Source organism: Loxodonta africana, chromosome 13, assembly GCF_030014295.1.
Source record: "Loxodonta africana isolate mLoxAfr1 chromosome 13, mLoxAfr1.hap2, whole genome shotgun sequence".
In the NCBI taxonomy this organism is placed as follows: Eukaryota; Metazoa; Chordata; class Mammalia; order Proboscidea; family Elephantidae; genus Loxodonta; species Loxodonta africana.
In genome coordinates this window covers 79,139,942-79,167,873 of record NC_087354.1, presented here as the reverse complement: position 1 = coordinate 79,167,873, position 27,932 = coordinate 79,139,942, and the positions used below count along the sequence as shown (strand labels likewise).

General features: G+C 39.4%; 1 protein-coding gene across 8 annotated transcripts in view; it reads right to left on the bottom strand.

Annotated features, from left to right (window-relative positions):
* GUCY1A1 (guanylate cyclase 1 soluble subunit alpha 1) overlaps window positions 1–27,213 on the bottom strand; it is an 85,309-nt gene extending 58,096 nt beyond the window's left edge. For 2 of the 8 annotated variants that reach the window (XM_064267625.1, XM_064267628.1), the window contains exon 1: window positions 26,579–26,985. The gene's annotated coding sequence lies outside the window, so the exon portion shown is untranslated. Of the gene's footprint in view, window positions 1–608; window positions 1,328–18,819; window positions 19,000–26,069; window positions 26,186–26,524; window positions 26,986–27,037 lie in introns of those variants that run through there. The other 6 variants (XM_023541809.2, XM_064267626.1, XM_003422571.4 and 3 more) reach the window with 6 other exon arrangements.
* Between the last annotated feature and the right edge of the window lie 719 nt (window positions 27,214–27,932).

Below are 27,932 nucleotides of genomic sequence, written 5' to 3'. Positions count from 1 at the left end.
AAACTTAAGGAAATCAGGTAATATTGTTTAAAGTTTTGGGGTGCAGATTAAAAATGGGTCAGAATTGGGTAAGTTGCCTATGTGGGTTCACCTAAAATAGTTACCCTGAGATTATAAAAGTGGACCAATTCTGGAAGTATTTTAGAGAGAGGATCCACAAGGCCTTGGTTACTGACCTGATGTGGGGGCTGAAAAAGAGGGAAGACACATGCTCTGACTTTCCTTTCCAGTATCATAGCCAAGGAAAGATGCACCCATGGAGAGCAATCAAAACAGTCCACGATACATTTCCCATGACTTTGGTTATTCAATCAGCCCAAATTTTGCGTTTTCGGTATTCGGTAGCACCTGGGGGAGGCGGGATGTTCCAACTCTCCAGTTAAAATCTCTTTTTGAAAAGCAATTTCTCCTTGTTCTTCAAAAGCCCAGAAATGAGAAAACTAACTCAGTGGATACTTCTACAGACATCATTCACCTTCCCAGAAGACTGCATCTGCATGGAAATGAGTGTTTCTAGATAACTTTAAGAAGAGGGGAGGGTGCTTATCTTATACTACTGTAACTAATGAGCCTGTAGGACATTGGTGGTTATGTGGTAGAATCCTCACCTTCCATGCAGGAGACCTGGTTTGATTTCCAACCAATGCACCTCACGTGCAGCCACCATCCGTCTGTAAGTGGAGGTTTGCCTGCTGCTATGTGGCTGAACAGGTTTCAAAGGAGCTTCCAGGCTAAGACGGACCAGAAAGAAAAGCCTGGTGATCTACTTATGATAATCACCCAGTGAAAACCCTATGGATCATAACAGGCCAACTAATCGTAGGGATGGTGCAGGACTGGGCAGCGTTTTGTTCAATTATGCATGGGGTCATTATGAGTTGGGGACTCAGTGGAATGGCAGCTAAAACTAGTAACTTTCCTAAAACACAAGTCAGACAAAAGGAAATGGCAACCTCACTTCCCAAAATAAAAAAAACCCATCACTATCAAGTCGCTTCCCACTCATAGCAACCCCATAGAACAGAGCAGAACTACCGCATAGGGTTTCCAAGGAGTGACTGATGGATTAAAACCGGCCACCTTTTAGTTAGCAGCCAAGCTCTTAACCACTGAGCCACCAGGGCTCCACCTCACATCCAGGGACCAAATATACAAGGAATTCCCCCTCACCTGATGGCAATCGCCTTGCTAGAATGATAGTACTGAACACAAGTTATGTTTAATAAACAACATTAATTCTTTATTAAAAACAAGGTGGGTGTGATCCACAACTTGATTCATTAGATTTATGGGGCAACTCTTGTGTCATCTTGGAAGTAATAGCAAAATTTAGTATGTTTTATATATATATATATAATTGCCATCAAGTCAGTTCCAACTCATAGCAACCCTACAGTTATATAGTAGGGGGGTTTTAACTCTAAGAAATAACATTTTATTGTTCCCAGCTTTTATATCAAAATGTTTACTGACTGTTTTATAGCTAATTAAAGAGCAAAACCTTTGGGAATATGAAACTTAAATATATATTTATTTACTCGCTAGTGTATTGATCACTAAAATTTGAATACATGCAGTTGACACTTCAAAATAAACATCATTACCATTTATGGTATGTAGTACAGGTCATAAGGAAACTAGATAAAATTTGCAATATTTTTTTTTCTTGAAATGTATAAAACAATTTCCTATAGCTATTTCTATGATTCAGATCACAGCTATGTTGCTAAAATAATTCCTTATGGGGTGCAGTCATTTAAAAAATGTATTTACTGAAAGTTTAACAATTACTATAAAATGAGTTAAGGGAGAAATATGATTTCTTTTGACTCTATAAAGTTATCTTGTTTTTATATATTTCCAGATGAATACTGTATATTGTCCAATGTGAATTAGCTCATATCCAATTCTTAAACAGAAGAATAAAGTCAGTATAAAGTAGCTGTCACGTTAGATCCCCATTCATCCTGCGTTCTTCCTGTTAGCTCATTCTGATCATCTGTCCTGTCTTGGAAGTAATTATTGCAGAAATACAATACTGGTTGCCCTCAAGCTGACTCCTACTTCTGGTGACCCCACGTATGTCAAGTAACACTGCTCCACTGGGTTTCCAACGGCTGGTTTTCCAGAAGCAGATCACCAGGCCTTTCTTCTCAAATGCCTCTGAGTGTTCTCAAACTCTCCAATCTTCCAGTTAGCAGCGGAGCCCGTGAGCCATTTATACCATCCAGGGACTCCAATTATTGCATGTTGTTATTGTTAGGTGCCATGGAGTCGGTTCTGACTCACAGTAACCCTATTTACAATAGAATGAAACACTGCCTCGTCCTGTGCCATCTTCACAATTGTTGCTATGTTTGAGCCCACTGTTGCAGCCACTGTGTCAGTCCATCTCATTGAGGGTCTTCCTCCTTTTTGGTGACCCTCTACTTTACCAAGCATGATGTCCTTCTCCAGGGACTGGTCCCTCCTGATAACATGTCCAAAGTATGTGAGACAAAGCATCATAAGCCTCACTTCTAAGGAGCACTCTGGCTGTACTTCTTCCAAGACAGATTTGTTTGTTCTTCTGGCAGTCCATGGTATATTCAATATTCTTCACCAACACCACAATTCAAAGGCATCAGTTACTGCAAGGTTCTCTTTCATTTTTCTCTTGTCTACATAACTCAGTAGGCTCAGTCTTTTCCATCAAGCTACTTTCACTTTTTTTTTTTCCCCTAAATCGAGGACTACAATTACTGTAACGCAGTGTTTGTCAGGAATTCAAACTATCTTTTTAGCTAAACTTACATATAATGTTTAGGATTGTTACTGTTTGTGTCAGTGCTCTTATGTGTTGAGTGGTTTCACCCCAGCACACCCCCCGCTCTCATAAGCCCTTTTATTTTTAGTGCATAATTTTGCAGCACATATGGTTTTTCAGGAAGACATATATCGTGTTATATCAGAAATGCCTGTACTCTCAACCTTACTTGATATAAATTTTCAAGACAAAAAGCTGATGGAACTATATGGAAGAAACACTCAGTAAGGTCCCATTCTTTAAGACCTCACAGATTTCATTAAAATTTAGGTAATCTGATGAAATTTTAAAAAATGAGAACAAATTAATGATAATTAAACCATTGGGCTGATTGTTATTGTTGTTCTGTGCCACCAAGTCAATTCTGACTCATAGTGACCCTGTAGTACAGGCTAGAACTGCCCCATAAGGTTTCCTAGGCTGTGATCTTTATGGAAGCAGATTGCCAGATCCCATGGAGTTGCTCCCTGGTAGCTTAACCACTAGATTGAAGTGACTTGATTAAATTTATAATTATATGACATCATAATTTCTCCATTTTTTCTTCTTTTTAAATGCTGGCCAGTCAACAAGGCCTGGGGCACATACTCTATGTTCTTGACATCATATACATATACATGAAAACACACATACACACACACACTGTTTTCCTTACTTCTGCAATGGTGATTTTTTTTAAATGTCTGAGAAGAACACACATATGCATACACACAGATGATGAGTATGAGAGTGACTTCATGATCTGAGGGATCAGTTCACATAAATGCAGGGGCATGCCTAATCCTGCCCTGACACAGTGGAGTTAATGGAACAGTCAAGAGTTCAGGCTCTGGAACCAAATGGTCTGGGTTTGCCTCTTGCTTCTACCATTTACTAGCTCTGTGATCTTAGTCAAGTTCTTAACCGTCTCAATTTTCTCCACCTGAAAAATACGATAATAATAGCAGCTATCTCATAAATTCATTGAGATGAAATAAGTCAATAAATAGAAAAGTATCTGGAACCGAGTATGTGATGAATAAATGTTGACTAGTGGCTCCGTGGAAGAAAGATGTGGCAGTCTGCTTCTGTGAAGATTGCTGCCTTGGAAATTCTATAGGGCAGTTCTACTCTATTCTACAGGGTTACTATGAGTGAGAATCAATTCGATGGTACCACATTCATAATTAGTGGTGTGACACTAAACAAATTTCTTAAGTTCCCTGACCTTCTGTTACCTCTCCTGAAAATGGTGATGAAACAAGGGTTGTACTAAGGATTAGAGAAAATATATGTAAACTTCCTGGCTTTGTCTGGTATCCATAGGTCATTAAAAAAAAAAGCCAATCTTGAATTCAAATCTTAAACTATTTGCTTTACAAAAGATATGATGGCACTTTTACTAGACTTCTGGGCAACTTCTTACAACAGGTGCTAAATAGTATCAAATGTCTGTTTGATAACTTTAGAGCAGCCTTACAATAAGAAATTTGGGTACATACAACAAAATGTTAGAACTCATTGCAATCTACAAGAGAATCATGCTAAATAGAAGTCACTAAGTATACGAGTGACAAGTTCATTTTCTCAGAGAGAACATTACTGGTAAGGTTTTATCCCTATGAAACTGAAAAGTCAGTGGTTCAAATCCACCAGCTACTCTGTGGGAGAAAGATGTGGCAGTCTGCTTCCATAAACACTACAGCCTTGGAAGCCCTATGGGGCAGTTCTCCTCCATCTAGAGGGTTGCTGTGAGTCGGAATTGACTTGAGGGCAATGGGTTTGGGTTTTTTGGTGTAGATTTTAAGCCTCTTTTCCTACTCATCAATCCAAACCTGTTATATAAATCAAGCAAGCCTGATGCCACTCGAGTACATACTATTTTCCATAAATCCACATTATCCCCAATGTGAGAATTTCAAAAAACAAAAATCATAACAATCATGCTTAAATAGAAATTCTATGGTATCTGATTTTCTTTTCCTAAAATGCAAGTTTGAAAAACTACTTGTATTTGTTATATGTGGAGTCTTGTCTCCAAACACTGCTTTCACAAATTAATTGATCTTCTCAATATCCATTCAACGTTAGGGCCTTTTGTCTACTTATGTCCTCAACGTTTACTTATTTTGCAGAAAGGTTTGGGTGATGGTCAGGGAGAGAAGCACATTCACTTTTGGATATTAGTGAAATCAAGTGAAGCCACCTAGAGTCCCATTAGGTCTTGATTTCTGTAAACAAGCCTTAAAATGAGTTATCAATAAATTTACTTGTAATTCAATCAATGTTTACTGAGTTTCTGAAAAGTATACAACTATTTCTTTCTTTAATTTTCTTAAAGGCCTAGTACGGGTAATGGTGATAGATTTATTGAATTTTCTTAACTGTGTGTAATAAAAAGTCGAGGACAGGTGGAGCTGGAAGGTTAACAAAATTTATAAGAAATATTACATTCAGGCAACGACAGTGAAAGGATGATCAGGAAAGGCTTCTTGGAATGTATGCTTAGTCTTTAAAATGACTAGGATTTAGATGTTAAGATGCTGGCAGAAGAGCAGGCCATATAGAGAGAGCAGTGTGAGTGAATGCAGGAGCAGGGGAAGTCAGGGGAAGGTTCAGGAAGGAATGGGTGCCAGAGATATTATAAAATTAAAGCTAGCATGATGTGGCAACTGACCAGCTCTGGGGACCAACGACTCTGAGGTTCGTCTGGAAGGATAATGAAGCCATTAATAGAAAGAGATAACAGATGTGGTGCAGTAGCAGGCTAGAGAGAGGATGTGGAATTCTGTTTTGTATACACGGGTCTGGCACTGTCAGGAGGGTATCTAGGCAGAGATACATTTCAAAATTGAAGTCTTTAATTAAGGAACCCATCACAGACTCAATATATACATTTGTGGTCATTCACCTAGAAGAAGCCCTTAAAGTCGAGAGCTTCATTCAAACTGTTAAATGTCAAGGGTCTGTATGTAAAGAAGGAAGGTGGCCGTATTTTGTACTCTGGGAAATATTCATATTTAAGAATTACGGTAAGTTTATAACTAAGACAGAGAAGCAGCAATCAGAAAAATAGGAGAATGAGCACAGAAAATGACAAACGTTGCGAGTCTGAAGAGGATAAGGAGGACTTAGAAAATAACACTTGATTTTTAGATTAGAAAAACATTTATAACTTTTAAGAGGGCAATCTCAATAAGAACAATGGAGTGAAAGTGAAAGGAAATAAGATATAGTGAGAAAATACTATAGTATAATTGAGTCTAGATTAAGTTAAGACCAATAGATTGAGAGACAGCAAGGTTGAAAGACGGGTTTTGAGGACAGGGAATACCTAGTTTTCTTCATTTATGTACACTGACATCTGTTCTGTAAATAAAATTAGATACTCCACAGTGTACGAACTCAGCTGAAACAATTTCAAAGAACATGGTCTTTACTCCAACTCTAATTGTAAGACTGTGCTACCAAGCCAAAAAAACGAAACCCGTTGCAGTCAAGTCAATTCCAACTCACAGTGACCCTATAGGACAGAGTAGAACTGCCCCACAGAGTTTCCAAGGAGCACAACTGCCGACCTTTAGGTTAGTAGCCGTAGCACCTCACCACTACTCCATCAGAGTTTCCGAGACTGTGATAGATAACCTATAAAATCGTGTTGTTGGTAGCTGCCATCAAGTTGGCCTTGTAATTAGAGAGTTAGTCTAGCCATTGAAAAAAGCTAAGAAAAAGAAACAAAAGACAAAAAAGATCAGTAAAATTCTCTGATTTAGAAATACTAAAATTGTCTCTGCTTATATAAGATATACTTGTTTATGCAGAAAATCCCAGGGGATCTACAAAAGTAGAACTAACAAGTAAATTTAGCATGGCTGGTGGCACAGTGGTTAAAAGTTTGGCTGCTGCCAAAAGGTCAACAGTTCGAATCCACCAGCACCTCCTTGGAAACCCTATGGGGCAGTTCTACTCTGTCCTACAGGGTCGCTATAAGTCGGGTTTCGTTCTGGCTTTTGTAGGATACCAGGCTACAAAGGCTACAAAAGTCCATTATAATTTATGTACTAAGAAAAAACAACTGAGAAATGACATTTTAAAGAGCTATTCATAATAATGTCAACAAATATAAAAGACTTAGGAATAAACATCAAAGATCTCCATACTTAATATTACAAATATTACAGAGATAAATAAAAGGACTGAATAAATGAGGCCACATACCATGCTCACAGATTGGATGGCTCAGTATTGTTAAAATGTCAATTCTCCCTAAATTGGTTTATAGATTTAATACAACCCCAATCAAAATCCCCGTAGGCTTTTCAGTAGAAATTGACAAAATGATTCTAAATATAAACACAAGACACAGAATAGCCAAATAAATTTTACAGAAGAACAAAGTTTAAGGGCTTAACACAGCTGACTGTGAAGTGTATTATAAAGCTACACTAATCAAATGAGTTTGATATTGGTGAATAGACAGACACAGAGTTCAACGGAGTATATCTTGCATGTTCAAATGATTTTCAACAAAAGTGCCAAGGCAATTTGTTTTTTCAATAAATGCTGTCGGAACAACTGGAAATTTCTTCACGTGGAAAAAATAAACATTACTGCATACTTAATATCACACACAAAAATTAATTCTAAATGGATCACTGACACAAATGTGAAAGTTTCAATTACAAAACTTCTAGACGAAAACACAGGAGTAAATCTTTATAACCTTGTATGAAGCAAAAATTCTTAGAGAGAAAAACAAAGCATAAAAGAAAAAGGCTGGACCTCATCAAAATTTTTAAAACTGTCGGCTCTTCAAAAGACACAATTAAAGCAAACCAAAAGGCAAGCCACAGACAGGAAGATAAAAATGTGCAACACATATATCAGCAAAGGATTTGAACCCAGAATATATAAAGAAGTTTTACAACTCAATAAGAAAACTAACGACTCAATTAAAAAATCAGCCAAAGATCCGAACAGACGGTTCACCAGAAAAAGATATATGAATGACCAGTAAACACCTTTTCATACGATCAACATTATTAGTCATTAGGCAAAAGTCCATTGGAATGTGTAAAATTAAAAAGCTTGAAAGCGACAGGTGTTAGTGAGGATGTAGAATAACTAAAACTCAGTACTGCTGGTAGAATTGTAAAACAGTACAGCCATTTTGGAGAACAATTTGACAGTTCTTTAAAACATGCTCTATCATTCAAACCAGCTATTCCATTTCTAGGTATTGATCCAAGAGAAATTTAAACATATTCAAACAAAAACCTGTACACAAATATTCGCAGGAGTTTTATTTGTAATAGCCAAAAACTGGAAACGACTCAAATGTCTATCACCAGGTGTATGAATAAACAAAATGTGGTTTATCCATACACGCAAAGGAGTATTATTCAGCTGATACATGGGACAAAATATATAAATTTCAAAATCATTATGCTAAATGAACTAAACCAGACACACAAGCACACGTGCTGTAAAATCACTTCTATACAAATACAGAAACTGCAAACTAATCTATAAAGACAGAAAGCAGATTAGCAGTTGCCCGGGGACAAGGGTGGAGGAAAGGTTGGATTGGAAAGGGACACAAGAAAACCTTTGGGGGTGATGGCTATGTTTGTTATCTTTATTGTAGTGGTGGTTTCACAGGTGTGTACATCTGTCAAAACTCGTCCAAGTGTGTATTTTAGATATGTGAAGTTTATAAGTTGTCTATATTTGTGAAGTTTATAACTTGTACTTCAGTCAAGTGGTTTTTTAAAATAAATTCAGAGACCCAAGGACTCAAATAAACCTCACTGAATTTGTTTCCAGCAAAACCACAAGCCCTCAGGGAGTTAAGAGCTATGGCTATATTCATTCCTGATGAAGCGGTGGGAGGAGACAGAATCTCCCATAGACGGTGGTCAGGAGAAGCTAGTTAAACACTTCTCAAACTTTTAACTACTGCATGTGCCTAGCATGACATATTATAATATTGAGGAGCCCCACACACCACAAACTCTTTCCCACTCGTCTTCATCAAGTGGAGTAGACTGTTGAATGTTGGAGGCAGGGCAGGCGAGCTGAGAAAGATCCAGTCTGTGGTGTGTAGGGCTTTCCCAAATGTCATTCAGTGGCTTGCTGAAGGATGTGAGCAGGGAAAAAGAGCTCAGGGAAACTTGAAGTGTAAACAGGCAAAGGAGGATCCTTCAAAATACAGAATGCTAGCAGAGCAAAGAGGACTCCCCAGAGACCCACAACAGCTGGCAGAGGGACTACAAAGCATACATAGATGTCAAGTGTCAGATCTTTAGCCCATCTGAAAAGAAAGGCCTAATGCTACCCTCAAAATATTGGAAGCCAGTGGTAAACTGAATCTGACTAAACCTGCAACAAAGTTCAGGCCCAGATCAATTGCAGATATATGTTGGGAACTATGTGTATATGTGTGTGTGTGAGCCACATAAAGAAAAAAAAAAATGTGACCCATGATGGAGAGAAGAAAGAGCAACTAGAAGATAGACCAGGAAATGGTCTAGACGTTATTGTTATCAGATAGAAACTTTAAAAATAATCATGATAAATATAAGTCCAGAGGGATAGTCAGATAACATGCATAGATAAGTAGTTTCAGTCATGGAATGGAAAGTAAAAAAAAAAAAAAGATAGTTGGAAATCCTGCAAATAAAAAATATAAAATATTCTGTTCAATTGGCTTAACATCAGATTGGAAATAGCACAGGAAAGGATCGGTAAACTCGAATTCTGGTAATGGTAAATAACTCCAAAAGAAAAACAGAGAATGAAGAGTGAAAAAAATAGAAGGATATGTGCAATCTGTAGAACCATATCAAGAGGTCTAACATACATGCAGTTGGAGTTTCAGAAAAAAAAGGAGCAAGAATGGGAGCTAAAGAAATATTTGAAAAGATAATGGCTGAAAATTTCCTGTATTTGTTAACAGTATCAACCCAAGAAGCTCAGCAAACCCCCAGCAGGATAAACACGAAGACAACCACACCTAGGCATGTCTTAATCAAACTTCTGAAATTCAAGACAAAAAGAAAACTATAAAAAACAGCCAAAAAGAAATAGGTAAATAATGAAGAGGGCGAGAATGATAAGAATTTGGTTGTACTTCTCATCAAAGCACTGTCGTTGTTAGATGCCTTAGTGTCATTTGATTCATCGTGGCCCCCCACATACAACAGAACGAACTGCCCAGTCTCGCACCATCCTCTAAATCCTCATTATGTGTGAGCCCAAAACAATAGAGAACATATGATAAAATAACAAATTTAAAGACCCAAGGGAAATAGAACAAAACAAACCATCTACTTCAAATCCTTTACCCAGCCAAATATATTTCAGGAGAGAATGTGAAATAAAGACAAGTTACCTAAATAATACAATGATAAACCAAAAACCCACTGCTGTCGAGTCGATTCTGACTCATAGAGACCCTACAGGATGGAGTAGAACTGCCCCATAGAGTATCGAAGGAGCGCCTGGTGGATTCAAACTGCCAACCTTTTGGTTAGCAGCGGTAGCACTTAACCACTACACCACCAGGGTTTCCAATATGATGATTGAAAAAAAAAACCAAGCCCAGTGCCGTCGGTCGATTCGGACTCGTAGCGACCCTGTAGGACAGAGCAGAACTGCCCTCATAGAGTTTCCAAGGAGCGCCTTGTGGATTCGAACTGCCAACCCTTTGGTTAGCAGCTGTAGCACTTAACCACTACGCCAGCAGGGTTTCCTAATAAATGTAAAGATAGTTTTTAAAATTTGACTGAGTTTCCATCAAAATTCTTTCAAATGTATTAATTTTTTTCCTTATTTCATGTGTTTTATTTATAACTGCAGGCCCTTGAAACTTAACTCTGAAAGTCACATAAGCCAAAAAACAAACAAGCAAACCCACTGCCAAGGAGTCGATTCAGACCCATAGCAACCCTACAGGACGGAGTAGAACTGCCTCCATAGGATTTTCAAGGTGGATGTGAACTGCTGACCATTTGGTTGGCAGCCTGAGCTCTTAACATAAAAAAAAAAAATTTTGACTGCTGTACAAACAAATGTACAGTTCATATGCAAAACTTGACTCGTTTACAAACAATCAGAATGACTTCAATTTGTACAGAAAGGCGGTACGACATAGTGATAAAGGGGATGGACCCTGGCGGCTACAAACACAGGCTTCATTTTATCAGGTAAGTTACTTACCTACCCTGTGCCTCCATTTCCTTACCTGTAAAACAGTGATAAGAACAGAACATTTCCCGAGGGGCTGGTGAAGGTAATGCAGGTTAACAGTGCTTGGAACATCGTATGTGCCTAATAAATGTTAACTATTACCTGGCACTTAGATAGAAAATTATTCTATCACCTTGATGTTACCTCGGTCAATGCACAATTGACTTAAAGCAGTGGCTCACCAAGGGTGGTCTACAAACCCTTAGGGATACCCTTGAGACCTCTTCTGGTCAAAGTCAAAACTATTGTCATAACAATACTAAGATACTGTTTGCCATTTCACTCTCATTCTCTTACAAATTTGCAGTAGGGTTTTCGAGAGGTTACATGGCACACAACAATGTCACTGTGCTAATAGCTACTGTAATGTGTACTAAGGTAGGTGGTTTAGGGTATGAGCACAGGCATTTTCAGGGGTTAACTCAGTGTTGTTCTCAGAACTTACAAGCTATCGTCACTTATACTTGCTACAATCTTTGTTACCCCATTATTGTCCAATAAATCTTCATTTTGAAATTCCCAAGTGTTTCTTGTATCTACACATAAACACAAGAAATATGTATACATTGTTATTTTGTTCTGCAAAAGATTAAATTGTTTTAACTCTTCTTTCAAAATTTCACTTAGACTATTATTAGATTGTAATAAGATTAAATTGTTAGTTACTTAGACTAGTGAAATTTTAAAATGTAGAAAAGTTAGAAGAATCTAATCTTATTGCAAAATAAACCAACAAAGTGGACACATTTAATAATACTTATTTATATTTTTATTATATTTAAGGATAGATTCTTGCCTTAAAAAGGGAAGATTAGAAGACTTGCTATAGTAGTACCATCTACATCCGCCACAGAGAACTTGACAGCTTCCTGGTATTTGCAAACTCTCCAGGTGTTTGTAATATTATCAGTGATATTAATAACTGTGGCTCTTTGAGACTGTATAACAAAACATGCTAACATTTGGAAGATCTGCAAAGCTCGGTGAAGCAAGATTTTCCAAATGACTATGATGTTACCCGATCAAGATGTGACAAAATCATGCACGAATATAAGACGGAACAACGGACTTTAGTAATTTCAGATCCCACATTGCAACTTACACTTAAGAAATTATCCTCTGCCAAATTTTGGTATTATACCAAAGAATATCTGCAATTATTTGAAAAGGTTATTAAACTACCATCCCTCACCCCTCTTCCAAACACTTATCAGTGTGAGGCTTAGTATTTTTCATATACTTCAATCAAAATATAACTTGTTAAACGTTAAAAACATATTGTTTTTTATTTCAGTCATATACCGATCTTTTTTTGTTTTGTTTTGCCCAAATGCACAGGTATTTCTTATAAATTATATTTAAGTTTATAGCTCACTAATTATTTGGCTAAAGATACCTGGTGTTTAAGTGCTCTGCTGCTAACTGAAGGGTTGAAGGTTCGAACCCACCAGCCAATCCACAGGAGAAAGATGTGGCAGTCTACTTCCACAAAGATTACAGCCTTAGAAACCCTATTGGTCACTTCTACTCTGTTCTATAAGGTCGCTATGAGTCAGAATTGAGTAGACAGCAAGGAGTTTTGGTTCTAATACCATTTAACTCTTCCACAGGCCTCACCTAAATGTCACACTAACTCTGTACCTACCAGTGCGTCCTCTCCAAAACCGAAAGTGGACGTTCTGCTCTGGTGCCCTTTACAACATGCCCTTTCCAGGGCCTTTCTTTTATAATTCCTCCACTTGGTTGTCCCTTAGAAGCATTCATCTTTCTGTTTCCCTGAATTTCTGAATTACTAATTCATTCATCTCCAAAATATTTAGCACCTATTATTACATTCTGGGGGTCCCTAGATGGAGCAAATGGTTAAGTGCTTGACCAGTAGCTGAAAGATTTGTGGTTCAAATGCACCCAGAGGTGTCTTGGAAGACAGGCCTGGCAACCTGCTTCTGAAAGGTCACAGCCTTGAAAACCCTATGGAGCTACTCTACTCTGCACACATGGGGTTGCCATGAGTCAGAATCAACTTGACAGCAACTAACCACAACAATTATATTCTAACAGATTGTGTTAAGGGAATTAAAAACAAAAAACGAACCAACCAATGAAAAACCAGCAGGCACTACAACCTTAAGGAGTGTCTCTGGCAGGGGTTGGGGGGGCAGTGGACAGAATAAGAACACACAAATACAGTTCAGCGTGATCATTCCTGTACAGGATGCCGCAGATCTAATGGGGCACTGGCAAACATTTCCTCAGAAAACTCATCCTTCCTGAAGGATAAGTAGGAAGTAGCAAGGCAGAGAGGACAAGGGAAGGCATTCCAGAGAGTGGACACATGTGCAAAGGACAAAGACATAGCGACAAAACAGAGCTTGGTGACAGATCACAGCTAAGACAATATGACTGCACCACAGTATTGAAGCAAGGAATGGCCAAGAGATTGGGCTGCAGAGTTAGGCAATCAAGAATGGCTTTCAGATTACCTGCTTGTAGTTTAGGACACTGTATGATTCCGACAACACTTAAATGGCTTTTAACGCATGATATGCAGCAATGATTCTTGACTTATATTTATTGATTAATGATTAATTACTGACAGTAAAAAAAAAAAAAAAATTTTTTTTTTAAAGTAAATAATCGTATTCAAACTACCATTTTATTGTGGATAAAACAGACCATCAAAACTTGTAATTGCTAATTTCTACTATACATTAAAACAGGTCCAATATCAAGATAAAAAAATAACTAAACCAATTTTACTCTGTTTTGATTTACATAGAAAAGCAAGGACACAACATGCCGGTGAGGACAAATGTCCTAAGAACCCCTAGTAATGGAAAAACTAATAGGGAACAAAATTGTGAAGAAACAGAGCCTTCTCTCCCATTCTTTCTTCTGGCCTTTCTCTTCCTCTTTCAGCACCATATTGCTCTCAGTGCCTCCTACATGTGTCTACCTTTCTCATCTTTCCCCATATCGTTGGCCAGTCAGCTTCCTTTTCTTTGAACTTCAAAAGTCTATATTCAGAGTACCACTCGCCTAAAAGAAAGCAGAAGGCAACGTAATAAAAGTAACTTTTGCTTTCGGAAGAATGGGTTGTGTTGCTCTTCTGGATAAAAGAGTTATGGCCTCCCAGAGATACAATCTGAATGTTGTCTGATATAGTGCTAAAAGATGAGAGGCTCATCTTTGGTTGGAAGGAACTCAAAACATGACTGGGGAAGAGCTGCCTTCTCAAAGTAGAGTCGACTTGATGTAACTGGAATAAAGCCTTTGGGACATTCATTTGCTCACGTGGAAGGACTCGAGATGAGAAATAACAGCTGCAAACATCCACTAATAATCAGAACATGGAACGGACGTGGTATGAATCAAGAAAATTTGGAAGTTCACAAAAATGAAATGGAACACTTGAAGTACATCATCTTTGGTAATATAGAGGGCCAGTGAAAACAAGGGGAACCCTCAACGAGATGGATTGACACAACAGCCACAACGATGGACTCAAACATACTGATGACCATGAAGATGTCACAGCACAAGGCAATGTTTGATTCTGTTATATACAAGGTTGCTATGAGTCAGCACCAACTCGATGGCAACAACAGAGATTCAATTCAAAGGACTGCATCAACTCAAAGGACTCCTGTGTCAGGAGTAGTAGGAGTGAAACTTTTGTGGAGGGCAGCCTCCATATATATCATCTCCTTGCTCTTGACCAAGTCAGCAGGTGAGCTACAGGTGGTAACCCAGTCTGCATCAAGATGAACTCTTACAGTTTCAAAGCTATCCAACCAAAAACAACAAAAAGCACAAGCTAAATAAGAGAAGTATCAGAGCTCTCCTACATACCACTGTTGAAGTATTTTAGCCTAACAAGACACAGTAGGAGTCTAAGAATCACTGAGCCAGCCACCACAGAAAGGAAACAGAAACAGATGCTGTAGCATATTAAATTATTTGGGGAAGAGGCCGACAAAGAAGAATGTTGCTTATAATTAATGACTGCAAATATTTTAGTTCCATGGAATTTTACCCAAAGTTTTCACTGGGAAGATTGTCTTTTGTTAATCCCGTTTAAGGGTGTATATTGTTAATCCAGTGTTAGAATATCTTGTTTTAAATCCTGACATCTCAAATACTGACGAATTTATCGTGTTTATTCAACTTTCCATCTAGGTTACATTTATAACACTCTGACGACTTCACATATGGTGCTGTCTTATGCTCACAAATACACAATTTAAAAGTTCATATTAACAGAACATTGAAATGTCTTGTCCTATTTTTTATTAATTTATTAATATAAACCACAGATCATTTAACTACTTATAGTAGAACCTATCTGAAGCTGCAACATGACTGAAAAATGAGAGCAATAAGCAGCTAACGATTTCAGTGCATACATGCAGAATTAGACTAGCAAAATAATTCAAGCTTTTCCAATAAAAACACACAGTATTAAAGCCATAGGGGACGGGAATACCTGATCCAAAATAAGGATGAAAAATACTTTCTAGTGTCTTAGTTATCTAGCACTGCTATAACAGAAAAACCACAAGTGGATGGCTTTAACAAAGAGAAATTTATTTCTTCACAGTAAAGTAAACTAAAAGTCCAAATTCAAGAAGGCTTTCTTTCTCTGTTGACCTTCTCGTCAACCTTCTCCAGGACTAGGAGCTTCTCCATGTAGGAACCCCCGGGGTCCCTAGGACTTGCTCAGCTCCCAGCACTGCTTTCTTGGGGGTGTCAAGTCTCCCAACTCTCTGCTTGCTTCCATTTCCTTTCATCTCTTGTAAGATAAAAGGTGGTGTAGGCCACACCCCAGGGAAACTCCCTTTACATTGGATTACGGACGTGACCTTAGTAAGGGTGTTGCAATCCCACCCTAATCCTCTCTGACATATAATTACAATCAGAAAATGGAGGACAACCACGCAATACTGGGAATCATGGCCCAGCCAAATCGATACACATATTTTTGGGGGGACATAATTCAATCCATGACACCTAGTTATGTCTTAAAATGCACATCTTTAAATAGTTTGGATTAATTTATCAAGGCCTAATTACAAGTAATGAAAATGCCATACATCTCTTCCCAAAAACTTAAAAAATTTTTTTTTTTTACATTACCTAATGAAGCAAAGACAGCCTGACATCTTGATTTTGTTGTAATCCAACCTGTCTTCAACTTAAACCTTATACCGGTGGTCCCCAACTTATGACGGGTTCTATTCAGACGACTTCGTCTTATGTCAGTTCTGACATAAATCAAATAACTCATTTTTTGTTTTCTTTATTATTGGCTTTTATTATCAGTATCATTACAAATACAGCACTGTTTTGAACAGCAAGTCATAAAATTAACTATAATTAATGATAAGGATGATCATAAGTGTGGTTTGTTAAACTCAGATATGTTGTAAATCAGCAACTACTTGTATACAAATATTTCCCAACCTCATTGCTTAGAACAGACCCATATCCTATCACACATTTTTACTGACTGCTTATGACTCATGGGGCACTCTTTAAGTGGTTATGAACTGAGTGGGGAACTAAACAAAAATGGTACCTCCTTCTATGCAGTATCAGTCTAACAGGGAAAATAGGCTATACAACAATTAGAACATAGTATAATAAAATGAGGAGCTCTGGTGGCGCAGTGGTTAAGAGGTGGGCTGCAAACCAAAAGGTCGGCAGTTGGAATCCACCAGTCGATCCTTGGAAACCCTATGGCGGCAGCTCTACTCTGTCGTATTGGGTCACTATGAGTCAGGATTGACTTGATGGCAATGGGTTTGGCTTGGTTTTTCATAATAAAATGATAAAGGGAGTACAGGGTGTTGCAGGAAAACAGAGTAAGGCATTCAGTTCGGACTTGCATGATCAGGGAGTTTCTGAGAAACAGGCCTAAATTGAAATCTAAAGGATAAGCAGGAGTACACACACCTCTCAAAGAATGAGCAAGGGAGACTAGAAAGCAAGCAAACGAGGGAGATGTGGTAGTATTCCCTTGAGAAGACTTGATGCCCTTTCTGCCTCTCCCTCTGTTACAGATTAAATTGTGTCTCCCCAAGATATGTGGTGGAATCCTAATCCTGTGCATATAATCCTGTTTGGAAATAGAGTTTTTGTTATGTTAGATCATATCCTAGTAGATTGGGTTCTAAATCTAATCACTTCTAAGATATGAAAGATCAGATTGGGCACAGCGGTACACACACAGGAGAAGACAGATGCCACGTGAGGATACAGGAGAACCTGGGACTACCAACAAGGAAGGTAACAAAACAGCCAAGACCCTGATCTGTACTTTTAGCCTCCAGAACTGTCAGAAAACAAATTTCCGTTTTTCAGAGTCACCCATTTGTGGAATTTCCATTACGGCACCACTGGGTAACTAAAATACCAATACGCACACACATGAACTCGAATCCACAAGCACAGTCTCCCATTTCCTAGTTCCTGCTGTGCCTCATTTCCTTTCGTCAACCTAGAATGCTCTACCTGTTACCAGGTGGAAACCCCAGGTTCTGCTCAGCATGACTCCAACTGGCCAATAACAAGATGCTGAGGTGGGAGAGCTGGAAAGACATCTTTATTTCATTGCACAAGGAGAAGGAGCTTGTCAGAGCTGCTGCCACCAAGGCTGCTCCTCAAAGGCGTGGGGAAAAGGTACTTTTAAGGGGTTTATAAGTAGAGAGTTCATACAAATTACGTCAGCAACATTCTTAATCATACTACACGGGCGCAATGGGGTTTACATATAACCCCCCAGCAAAGAAAGGATTTTAATGCAAAGCTGTGGGGGAGGGTGCCAAGCAAAGAAAACAGAATTTTAATGCAAAGCTGTCTGAGGCTCTGTCTTATTCCCACTATCCCATATATTGGAATTCTGTAACCCAAACTCATGGCTGTCGAGTCAATTCCGATTCATAGCGACCCCACAGGACAGAGTAGAACTGCCCCATAGAGTTTCCAAGGAGTGCCTGGTGGATTCGAACTGCCAACCTCTTGGTTAGCAGCCATAGCACTTAACCACTATACCACCAGGGTTTGTATTGGAATTCTGTAGGTCCTTAGAAATCCCACATCTTCATCTTTTTAAAATTTCAAACAAGTCCTAGATCTTCTCTGAAAGGCCTTTCTCAATACCCAGCCTGCAGAGCTCTCTCCCTTAAGTTCTTTAGAACTTATTAAAACTATGCTATAAAAACTAAGCTCAGTTTTAAGTATTAACAGGTATAATTTCTTAGTTGTGTTATTTCCACATACAGGCTGCAAATTCCCTGATGTCAGCAACTGTATCATAAACTTTATATCTCCATGAGTGGCAAGCATAATCCATGACAAGTTTTATTGAGAGAAGTACAAAAAAGTTTCTGAACTATAAGAAGAGTGTCCCAAAATCTAAAACATAAAATAAGCTGAAGCTCTCAAAAAGTTACATAAAAAGATTTTTTCATTCTTATTACTGCTGGATAAAGTGGTGGTGCTGGGAAGGAGGAAATTCAAGTGCAGTGCACAACAGAGGGAAGGCAAAACTGCTCTGCTCTTGTTTTGTTTCATCTTCTCTCCTCAAGAAAATAATATCCATACCAGCAAGAGTAGGGTAAATATCAAAATAACAAATGTAAAGCCTAAGCTATAGCATTATATTAAATATTCTGAATGAGTTTCAATCAATTAATTTGAAGAAAATACAATTTAAAAGTTTGGAAGAAGTACAACCAGAATACTCATTAGAAGCAAGGATGGCGAGACTACATTTCACATACCTTGGACGTGTTATCAGGAGGGACCAGTCCCTGGATGACATCATGCTTGGTAAAGTACATGGTCAGCGAAAAAGAGGAAGATCCTCTGTGACACGGATTGACACAGTGGTTGCAACGAGCTCAAGCATACCAGTGACTGTGAGGATAGCGCAGGACCAGGCGGTGTTTTGTCCTGTTGTATATAGGGTTGCTATGAGTCAGAACCAACTCAATGCAACTGAACAACAACAACACATTACAAAGTAATGAAAAAATTTTACATAGAGGAGTTGTTAAAATAACCTTTAAAATAATGTGATGAGGAAAAGAGTCGACTGAGAAAAAGGAAAGTAGCAATTGTCCCAATTTTCAAAATAGAGAGTAGATTCCACCAACTCTAGCCCATAGATATTGACATTAATTCCAAACACTATTCCAAAGAGATTCTTAAAAGCATGGTACATGAGCAATCAAAACAGGAAGTGTTATTTACAAGCCACTGTGAGTTCATGAGGAACCAATCATTAAAAATCAACCTAGTGTTATATGCTTTTGTTTTTAATAGGGCTACTTGATAGCTACTCTGCAGTATTTCAGCAAGGAAACTGACCATGTTTTTCAAGGTATGCTTTCGGGCCAAGAGAGGAATGCAAATTCCATGTTGTTGTTATGTGCCCTCAAGTCAGTTCCCACTCACAGCAACCTTACGTACAACAGAACAAAACACTGCCTGGCCCTGCACCACTCTCACAATTTGTTGTGCTTGAACCCATTTTTGCAGCCATTGTGTCAATCCATCTCGTTGAGGGTTTTCCTCTCTTTCACTGATCCTCTACTTTACCAAGAATGATGTCCTTCGCCAGGGACTGGTCCCTCCTGATAATGTTACCAAAGTATGTGAGACAAAGTTTTGCCAATCTTGCTTCTAGGGACCATTCTGGCTATACTTTTTCCAACACAGATTTATTCCTTGTTCTAGCAGTCAGTGGTATATTCTTTGCCGACACTACATTTCAAAGGCATCAATTCTTCTTTGCTCTTCCTATTCATTGTCCAGCTTTCACATACAAATGAAGTGATTGAAAATACCATGGCTTGGGTTAGGGGTACCTTAGTCCTCAAAGTGACATCTTAGCTTTCAGACACTTTTAAAGTGGTCTTTTGCAGTAGAAATGCCAATGCAGTAAGTTGTTTGATTTCTTGACTGCTCCTTCCATGGGTGTTCACTGTGGATCCAAGTATGATGAAATTCTTGACAACTTCAATATTTTCTGTTTATGATGATATTACTTACTGGTCCAGTTGTGAGAATTTCTGTTTTCTTTATGCTAAGGTGTAATCCATACCGAAGGCTGTGCTCTTTGATCTTCAAAAGTAAGTGCTTCAAGTCCTCCTTGCTTTCAGCAAGCAAGCCTGTGTCATATAACAGGTTGTTAATCAGTGTTCTTCCAATCCTGATGCCCTGTTCTTCATATAGTCCAGCTTCTCAGATTATTTGCTTAGCCTACAAATTGAATAATTATGGTGAAAGAATACAACCCTGAAGCACAACTTTCCTGATTTTAAGTCACGCAGTATCCGCTTGGTCTGTTTGCATGACTGCCTGTTTGTCTATGTACAGGTTCATCATGAGCACAATTAAGTGTTCTGGAAATCCCATTCTTCACAATGTTATCCATAATTTGTTATGATCTACACAGCTGAATGCCTTTGGATAGCCAATAAAACACAGGTAAACATCTTCCTGGTATTCTCTGCTTTTAGCCAAGATCTATCTGACATCGGCAACGATATCCTTTGTTCCTTGTCCTCTCCTGAATCTGGCTTGAATTTCTGGCAGTTCCCTGTCAATGTACTGCGGCAGCCATTTTTGAATGATGTTCAGCAAAATTTTACTTGCATGTGATATTAATGACAGTGTTCAATGATTTCAACATTCTGTTGGATCACCCTTCTTTGAAACTGGCACAAATATGGATTTCTTCCAGTGGTTTGGCCAGGTAGCTATCTTCCAAATGTCTTGGCATAGACAAGAACAGCCTTATAAACAGAGTTAATTCATGGACTAATATAAAACTGGAAGAAGGTCTCTAGGGTCATGCCAATGTCCTTTCAAAAGTCCAGTATTTTGTGGCTGTTTGGATAAAGACAGTAATTATATACTGATCAAATCTGTTAATGCCTCTAAATTGAGAAGAAAGGCTAATTTGTATTATGCGTAAGAAACCAAAAACACCATGACCTTCTGGAACAATAGGCTAACTAAAGGTAAAGACTAAATTTAATTGCAATAAGTATTTTTAAAACTTCAAGATCAAGTGGTCAAAGAAACAATTGGACAGAAGTATATTTGTGGAAAAATATTCCAAAAAGATGAATACTTTACTTAAACAGTGGAGTATGATCTAAAAAAAAAAACAGAGGGGGTGGGGAATTTAGATCTTTGATTGCTTTACTATGGTGTCTGCTGGGGATAACCCAATAAATCTAAAGACAATAGGCCACTCCTCTAAGGCCAGCTCTGTGGCCACATTTTAAGAAAAACAGGAACCTGTCCAGAGTAGAAATGCCTGACAATAATGATTAGACTCTCAATTCATGCCAAATAAGGATGGGCTAAAGGAAGTGGACGTCATCTTAAACACATGTACGAATTATTATATGCATCTTGTATAAGTACTCTAAGAGGTTAAATAAGGATATGGACAAATAAGATGGCTCAATACGAGAAAGGGTTCTAAATAGTTTGCCTAAATTGACTTTAATATTCTCCGTGACTAGAAGATGAAGCCATCTGCTAAGAATGAAAACAGTAGAGATAATTTGGGTGGACTGGAAAATCTGGAAAAATCTGGAACATGTACTATGGATATCTGATTACTAAGAAAGAATAAAACAACTTCCTAGCACTATTAATCATCCCTTAGGCTGAAGTTTGATTGAATCAATTTGTAGTTGACCAAAACCAAACAAAAACACACCTGTTGCCATCAAGTCAATTCTGACTCATAGCAACCCTATAGGACAGAATAGAACCTCCCCGCCACAGGGTTTCCAAGGAGCGGCAGGTAGATTGGAACTGCCGACCTTTTGGTTAGCAGCTGAGCTCTTAATCACTGTGCCACCAGGGCTCCAGTTGGTCAAAGGATATAGTTATATTACTCTGTCAGCTACATTTAACAGCAAGGAAGGTAAAGCAGAGATAAAGGGTAAAGCAGAGATTGTGAAGGCAAGTATTACCGTAGATCTAGTGGCAAGAGATTTGAGGATGAGAACAAAGTTGAAATTTGTATCCAAATGGGTGTGGTTAGAAAAGAGAGGTAAACTGTTTAGAAAAACAGAGGTGGGGCCAAGGAACAACAGTAGGAGAGCAGGACTTTCAGAGTGGTAACTGAGTAAAAGTATTAGAAGGATGGAAGACTGTTGTCAGAAAAATAATACGAGCATCTCAGATTTTTCAGCTGAAGCAATTTTGAGTGATGAGAAAGGCCAGATGTGGGTGAGTACCTACCAGTGGATTCCTAAAGGAAATGGACACAGGTTAAGATCCTGTGAAAGTCAAAATTGTAGATGCCAAATCAAGTCCTGGGAAACGACAGCAGATCATACTGTAGAAAGAAAACCTCCATTATGAGTTTAGATTCTCAAGGAAAGTGGAATGTTCAAGAAGTCAGTCAGCACTGGTAATGGGGAGACGGTGATATTAACGAAGGACCCAAACTTAGAGAAAGGGGGATGGTGGAAGGAATAACAGCAGTTCTGAACAGGCTGCAGACACCATGAGAGGAGAAGACGGAAGCCTTTCTTTATGACCAAGATCTTAATACCAATCACGGGGTTATTACAAAACAGACATACTGTGCTTTAAGTTTCATTCTGGAACAAAATAACCTATAGCATCAAGGCACAAGAAACATAATTCAATAATAACAAAGAATAGAATTAAACTTATCAGACTCCTAAAATGAGCCAAGCGCTGTGAATCCAACGATAAGTACCCTGAGGGAGATTCGGTCTGGGAGAAGAAGCAGACAGTTAAGCAGGTACTTTAAATGTAACATGGCCTAAGGAAAGGAGATATAGAGATAGGTCGGACCTGGAAAATATTTCAAGATTAAAACATTTTCCTTGGTCTGTCAGTGGCTTGACAGCAACTGGTTTGGATCCACTTCCTTGTTTTACCTTCCTACTGATTCTTACCATGATAAGCAGGAGGAGTTGGTATGTGAGTTAATTAATTTGAGTTACCTTTGATTTTCTGAAAGGGAGGGTTTATTTTAATCAAAGATTACTAATGGATAGAAAGCATTCCAGGTAAAAGAACTCAGGCAATAAGTATGCAACTACAAGTGGTAAGAGTCACAGTTGTGTGGCAAGGGAACCATACCCCAGAGCCTCTCAAGTTTTATAAGGTAGACATCCTCGTGTAGTGGCTAAGCACTATGGCTGCTAACCAAAGGGTCGGCAGTTCGAATCCAGCAGGTGCTCCTTGGAAACTCTATAGGGCAGTTCTACTCTGTCCTATAGGGTCGCTATGAGTCAGAATTGACTCCACGGCAATGGGTTTGGTTTTTTTGTTGTTGTTCTCTCCAGTTGTAGGCTGAGGGGAAAGCTGCCCCTAAAACCCTTCACTCCTTCCAAATAATTCTCTTCAGACTCTGTAAGCCTCATTGCTATAGAAAGATGAAGCTTGTTGGCCTGAGCCCAGAGGAGAGAAAAAATATGAAATAGATATGACACTTCAAACAATTCTGAAAAGAAAAACAAGATATAGATATTATTCAAGACAAAAATTTACTCCAACCGCAAGTAAAACCACTAGTGTATAGGCAGTTAAATTGGTTCATCTAAAGAATTAAAAATTTCCAAAAGTTCTTCTTGTATCAGGTCAAGATGAAGATACCCAAACCCAAACCATTGCATAGACAATAAATACTTGCTGAATGAATCTAGATGTCTTAAAGACTAAAACCATTTAAATTATTGATATCTTTAGAAAGGAAAATATTTGGTTATACAAATGTGCAGAAAAATAGTAGTAATGTTTGAGCAAAGTTGCTTGGGTAAATATTTCTAACTGATAGAAGAGTGCCATAAAAGCCGTATATCCCAGGAAACAAAAGAAAAGCTAAAAAACTTCCCATTGAATATAGACAGCCATTCTGAATAACCACATTCCTGTAAAGTTTTGGCTTGGTTTATCCAAATATTGTTTTAGTTTTTGATTTCCCTGTACCTGAGGAGATTCATTCTTAAAGCTAATTTGATTTTTACCTAATCCTGGAAAACAATTAATTAGGGATTTTCAGTTTTTACTTTTTATGCTATTTTAAACACCTGTAAAAAAAATCAATATTCTCCCTCCTTCTCTCATTAATTATTAGTGACTATAACCTATAAATGTAAATTCAGTATTTAATTTTCCTGGTGAGGTTGCCGACAAAATTCAAGGTTATGCAATGACTTATCGTATCAATAAAAGTGTTACCTAAGGTTTAAAAGATATCTTCTATTTTGTTTGAAAAAAACCTCTATGACAAAACTATTGAGATTTAATCACAAAAATATTTTATTAGCTTATTCATAATTGAAATAATTTAGTTTTAAAGTTATCAATTACTCAAGTTTGTAGTAGAATATTAATTAAAAGATATTTTCAAAAAAATGCTCTAAAACAAGATAACTGAATAAGCCATAGTTAGGAGATACAAGTACTAAACGTTGTGAAGCTTTCCACACTTTTTTCTTTGACCTTGCCAGATGAAAGTCCAATACCTTTACGTTTCCTTCCACATGCTCTAAATGACACAAAACTATCTTTGATGTGTTATATCATACCTGGATATCTTGAAGAAGGGCCTTTAAGGGGCTATTTATATTTCGTACACTATGAAATATTACGACAGGCATAAATATTTTTCTGTTGGGTTTTGAAGAGAGACAGCTTACTAAAATTTTTATTTCCTGTATTATATACTAGAAGGGAATCCTACTGGACAAGAAGAAACAGAAGGTGCCCATCTAGGCCTTGGAAAATTTCTTCTAAATAAACCACGAGGCTAAGCGCATCTATTTTATATGAAATGTTTACATTATTGCAGCACTATTCAATTTTTCTAGAATTGTTCCTATCATTCTATACCTGGAGACTTGCTATAAAGAACCTGTTGTTTTGACAGGAAAAAATTGTAGCTTATATGTCGTAATTCAGCAGTTTTTATTTTTCTATCCGGCCACAGATCCCTCTGGAAATCTGAGAACTTCGGAATATCTCCCTAAAAATGCAGCGACTCAAGAGGTTTGAATTTGAATACAATTTCAGCAGCTTCATGACCCCTGGATGCAGATCCACGGGTCTGGAATCGTTTAATAACTGAACAGAGAGCCTACACTGCACAATCTCCACTGAAAAGTGGTCAAGTTTATACAGCTTTTTTGATAAATGAAGGTTTGCTTTGGAATTTTAGACACTTTTTGGTGTTGTCATTGGTGTTATTAATGATTTTTACAAAAGCTGAAAAAAATACAGCCACTTAAGGTGAAGCAAAAGATTACTTCTATGTCACAAACCATTAAGTGCTTTCATCAAGAGTTTCAAGGTTTATCTAAATGTAACTAAAGGGCTAAAGATGTTAGTCTCACAAATTCTAATAAGTAGTGGTTAGATAGTGATTTAATAAAATCACCTTCAGGAAGGCTGACTCTAAAAGTCACTGATATGTTATAAAGGAAACTCGAGTTCTATTTACAACCCAATGGGGTTTTCAATACGTTAGAAACCACGATGCCTTCAACCATTCAACATTAGTACAACCTTCTGGTTTACTTCAGAAGGCGTAAACTGTTTACCAAGTGCAAAGGGAAGGAAAAACCAAGAAAAGACTAGACAGCAAAAGAAAGACACAGGAAACGCTTAGCCTGAAATCACATGACCACATCAAAACACTGCCCCTCACACAAAGTCCCCCTAAAAGCAGCTCAGCCTAAGGGCACAAAAAAAAAAAAAAGGGCACAGGCTGCCCTCAAATACCGGACGCGCGGAGACAGTGGCTATAACCCTGCTCACCATTTCCAAAAGTGCCGCAGTAATAATGAAAACCGAAATTAGACTCAGCTAAACAGTATTTTAAAAAAAAAAAAAGCAACACCAAAAACCACTGCATTTACTCTCTTGTCGAGCCCCTGAGCTGCCCCCTGAAGTTTACTAGCAGCTTTTTCTAGACAATCCAGCCGTCCTTAGCGGTTTCCTCTGGAGGCAGGAGAATCCTTACCCCACGCAGCAGCCCGCGGGCTGAAGTTGCTCGCACCTTGGCCGGCTCCTAAAGCCCGGACACTCGGCCTTAAGCCCAGGCTGGCGCTAGCACCCCGGCGACCCCGCTTCGCCCTTTCGTGTGCCAGCCGGGCGGAGGGCGCGGCGCTACGCGGGCGGCTGGGCTCACGGCCCGGGCGCCGCCGTGGGAGAGCAGCGGCCCTGCGCGCCCCGCGCGGTCTCTCCGCGGTCCCCGAGCGCAGCCGCCGGCCAGCGCAGCCCCGCGCCGACCCCCGTCAGCCCTCCTCTCCGGGCGCCGCAGGTCCCCCGGGCCCTGAGCCGGGCCCCCGCGTGCCGTCTCCTTTGCCCTGTTCCTTTTCCCCAGCGTGGGAACCGGGCCTCGGCAGGCTTCCCAGGGGAGGAAGGAGGACCAGCCAGGGCCCGGGGAGGGGGGCCGCCCCTCTGGGCTCCCCGTACCTCAAGGTCAAGCTGGGGAGCCCCGATCCGTGCGGGTACGCGGCGACCACTTACTCGATGACTTCTCTGACCTCGGGGCTGCGTTTCCGGATCGCCGGCAACTCCAGGGCAAGCCTCGCAAATCCGCACTGCGAACCAGAAGGAGAGGGGGCGTGAGGGACGGAGGGGTGTGCGGGAGAGGGGACCCTGCAGTGGCACCTGTCGGTCCCTGCGGGAGTGCACCCACGGCAAACGCGGTCGCGGCACTCACACTTGGCTCTCCATGTCTACCTGCTCAACAAGCCGGGTGGGACGGGACGTGCCCACAGAAACCCTGATTCCCTGCGCTTCTCCTAAATATTCAATCACTTCTCGCCTTTGTCTCTCCAGATGTCTCTCCGTATCTCTCTCTCTGATGACCCCAAAGGATCCCTTGCAGTTTCCTCCTTCCCCTCCTGCATTCGACTTCTTTTTAGAACCCCTCCCCCTCCCAGCATCAAAAGGCTGAAAAAGAAAGTAGCGGCCAACACGCACCATCGTGAGGTCTCGCAGGGCCCTGGTCTCTTGCTGTTCACGAAGCTCCCTCCCCGGCAGGTGTCCGTCGCCTGAGGATACTCCCCTGACTGCCGGCTGCTTTCTGCCCCGGGTCTAAAAAAAGTAAAAAAAAGCCCCGGGTCTAGCGTAGTCAAAATGTAGGAAAACTCTGCCTGGAAACCTGCTTGTGGAAAACCAGCTCTGCCCTGAGTCCCACCCACTATGCCCAGACTAGACCGGGGGCACTGAGTCCAGGCCTCTCTGACAACCCATTTGCCTTTCCAGAATTTATGGTGTGGAGGCAGCAGACCTAGGAAAAGGTGACAGAGAAAGGGGAAAGAAAAAACAGGGAGGGGTTTCCAGGAAAATCTGACCCACTTAAAAAATACAAAGCTATCTTCTCCACTATGCGATGGTCTGGGGAAAACAAGTTTCTGATTGAGTTTCCTTAGTTGAAAACTCTAACATTTCTGTTGGGAAGCTGGTATCTGTAGGAATGGTTTTCTCATTCTGGTTTTCGGTTCGAAGCCCAGCTACTTAGCAAATGCACGTCCAAGGCAGCACAGCATTTACATCCGAGTAAAACCCTGATTCTGCTTGGTTCAGTACATTTAATTCTGTTTGGTCTTCGTGTACATATTTCCAGTACAGAGAAAAAATCCTGGCAGTCATATTTTTGAATCGCCTTTCTGAATTTGTTAATCTCATCTTATATCCCATTGTGAAATCACAATTAATCATGATAATTCTGTAATCCTCTTCACAGCAAGGAACTCAGGCAGATTGTTCATGACCACCTCCTTATATTCTGCAAAATCCACTCATCTAATCTGGTTCCATTTTAGACCCATCACACTTGCAGGTTTTTCTCACAGCCTTGCCCACTATGCTTACC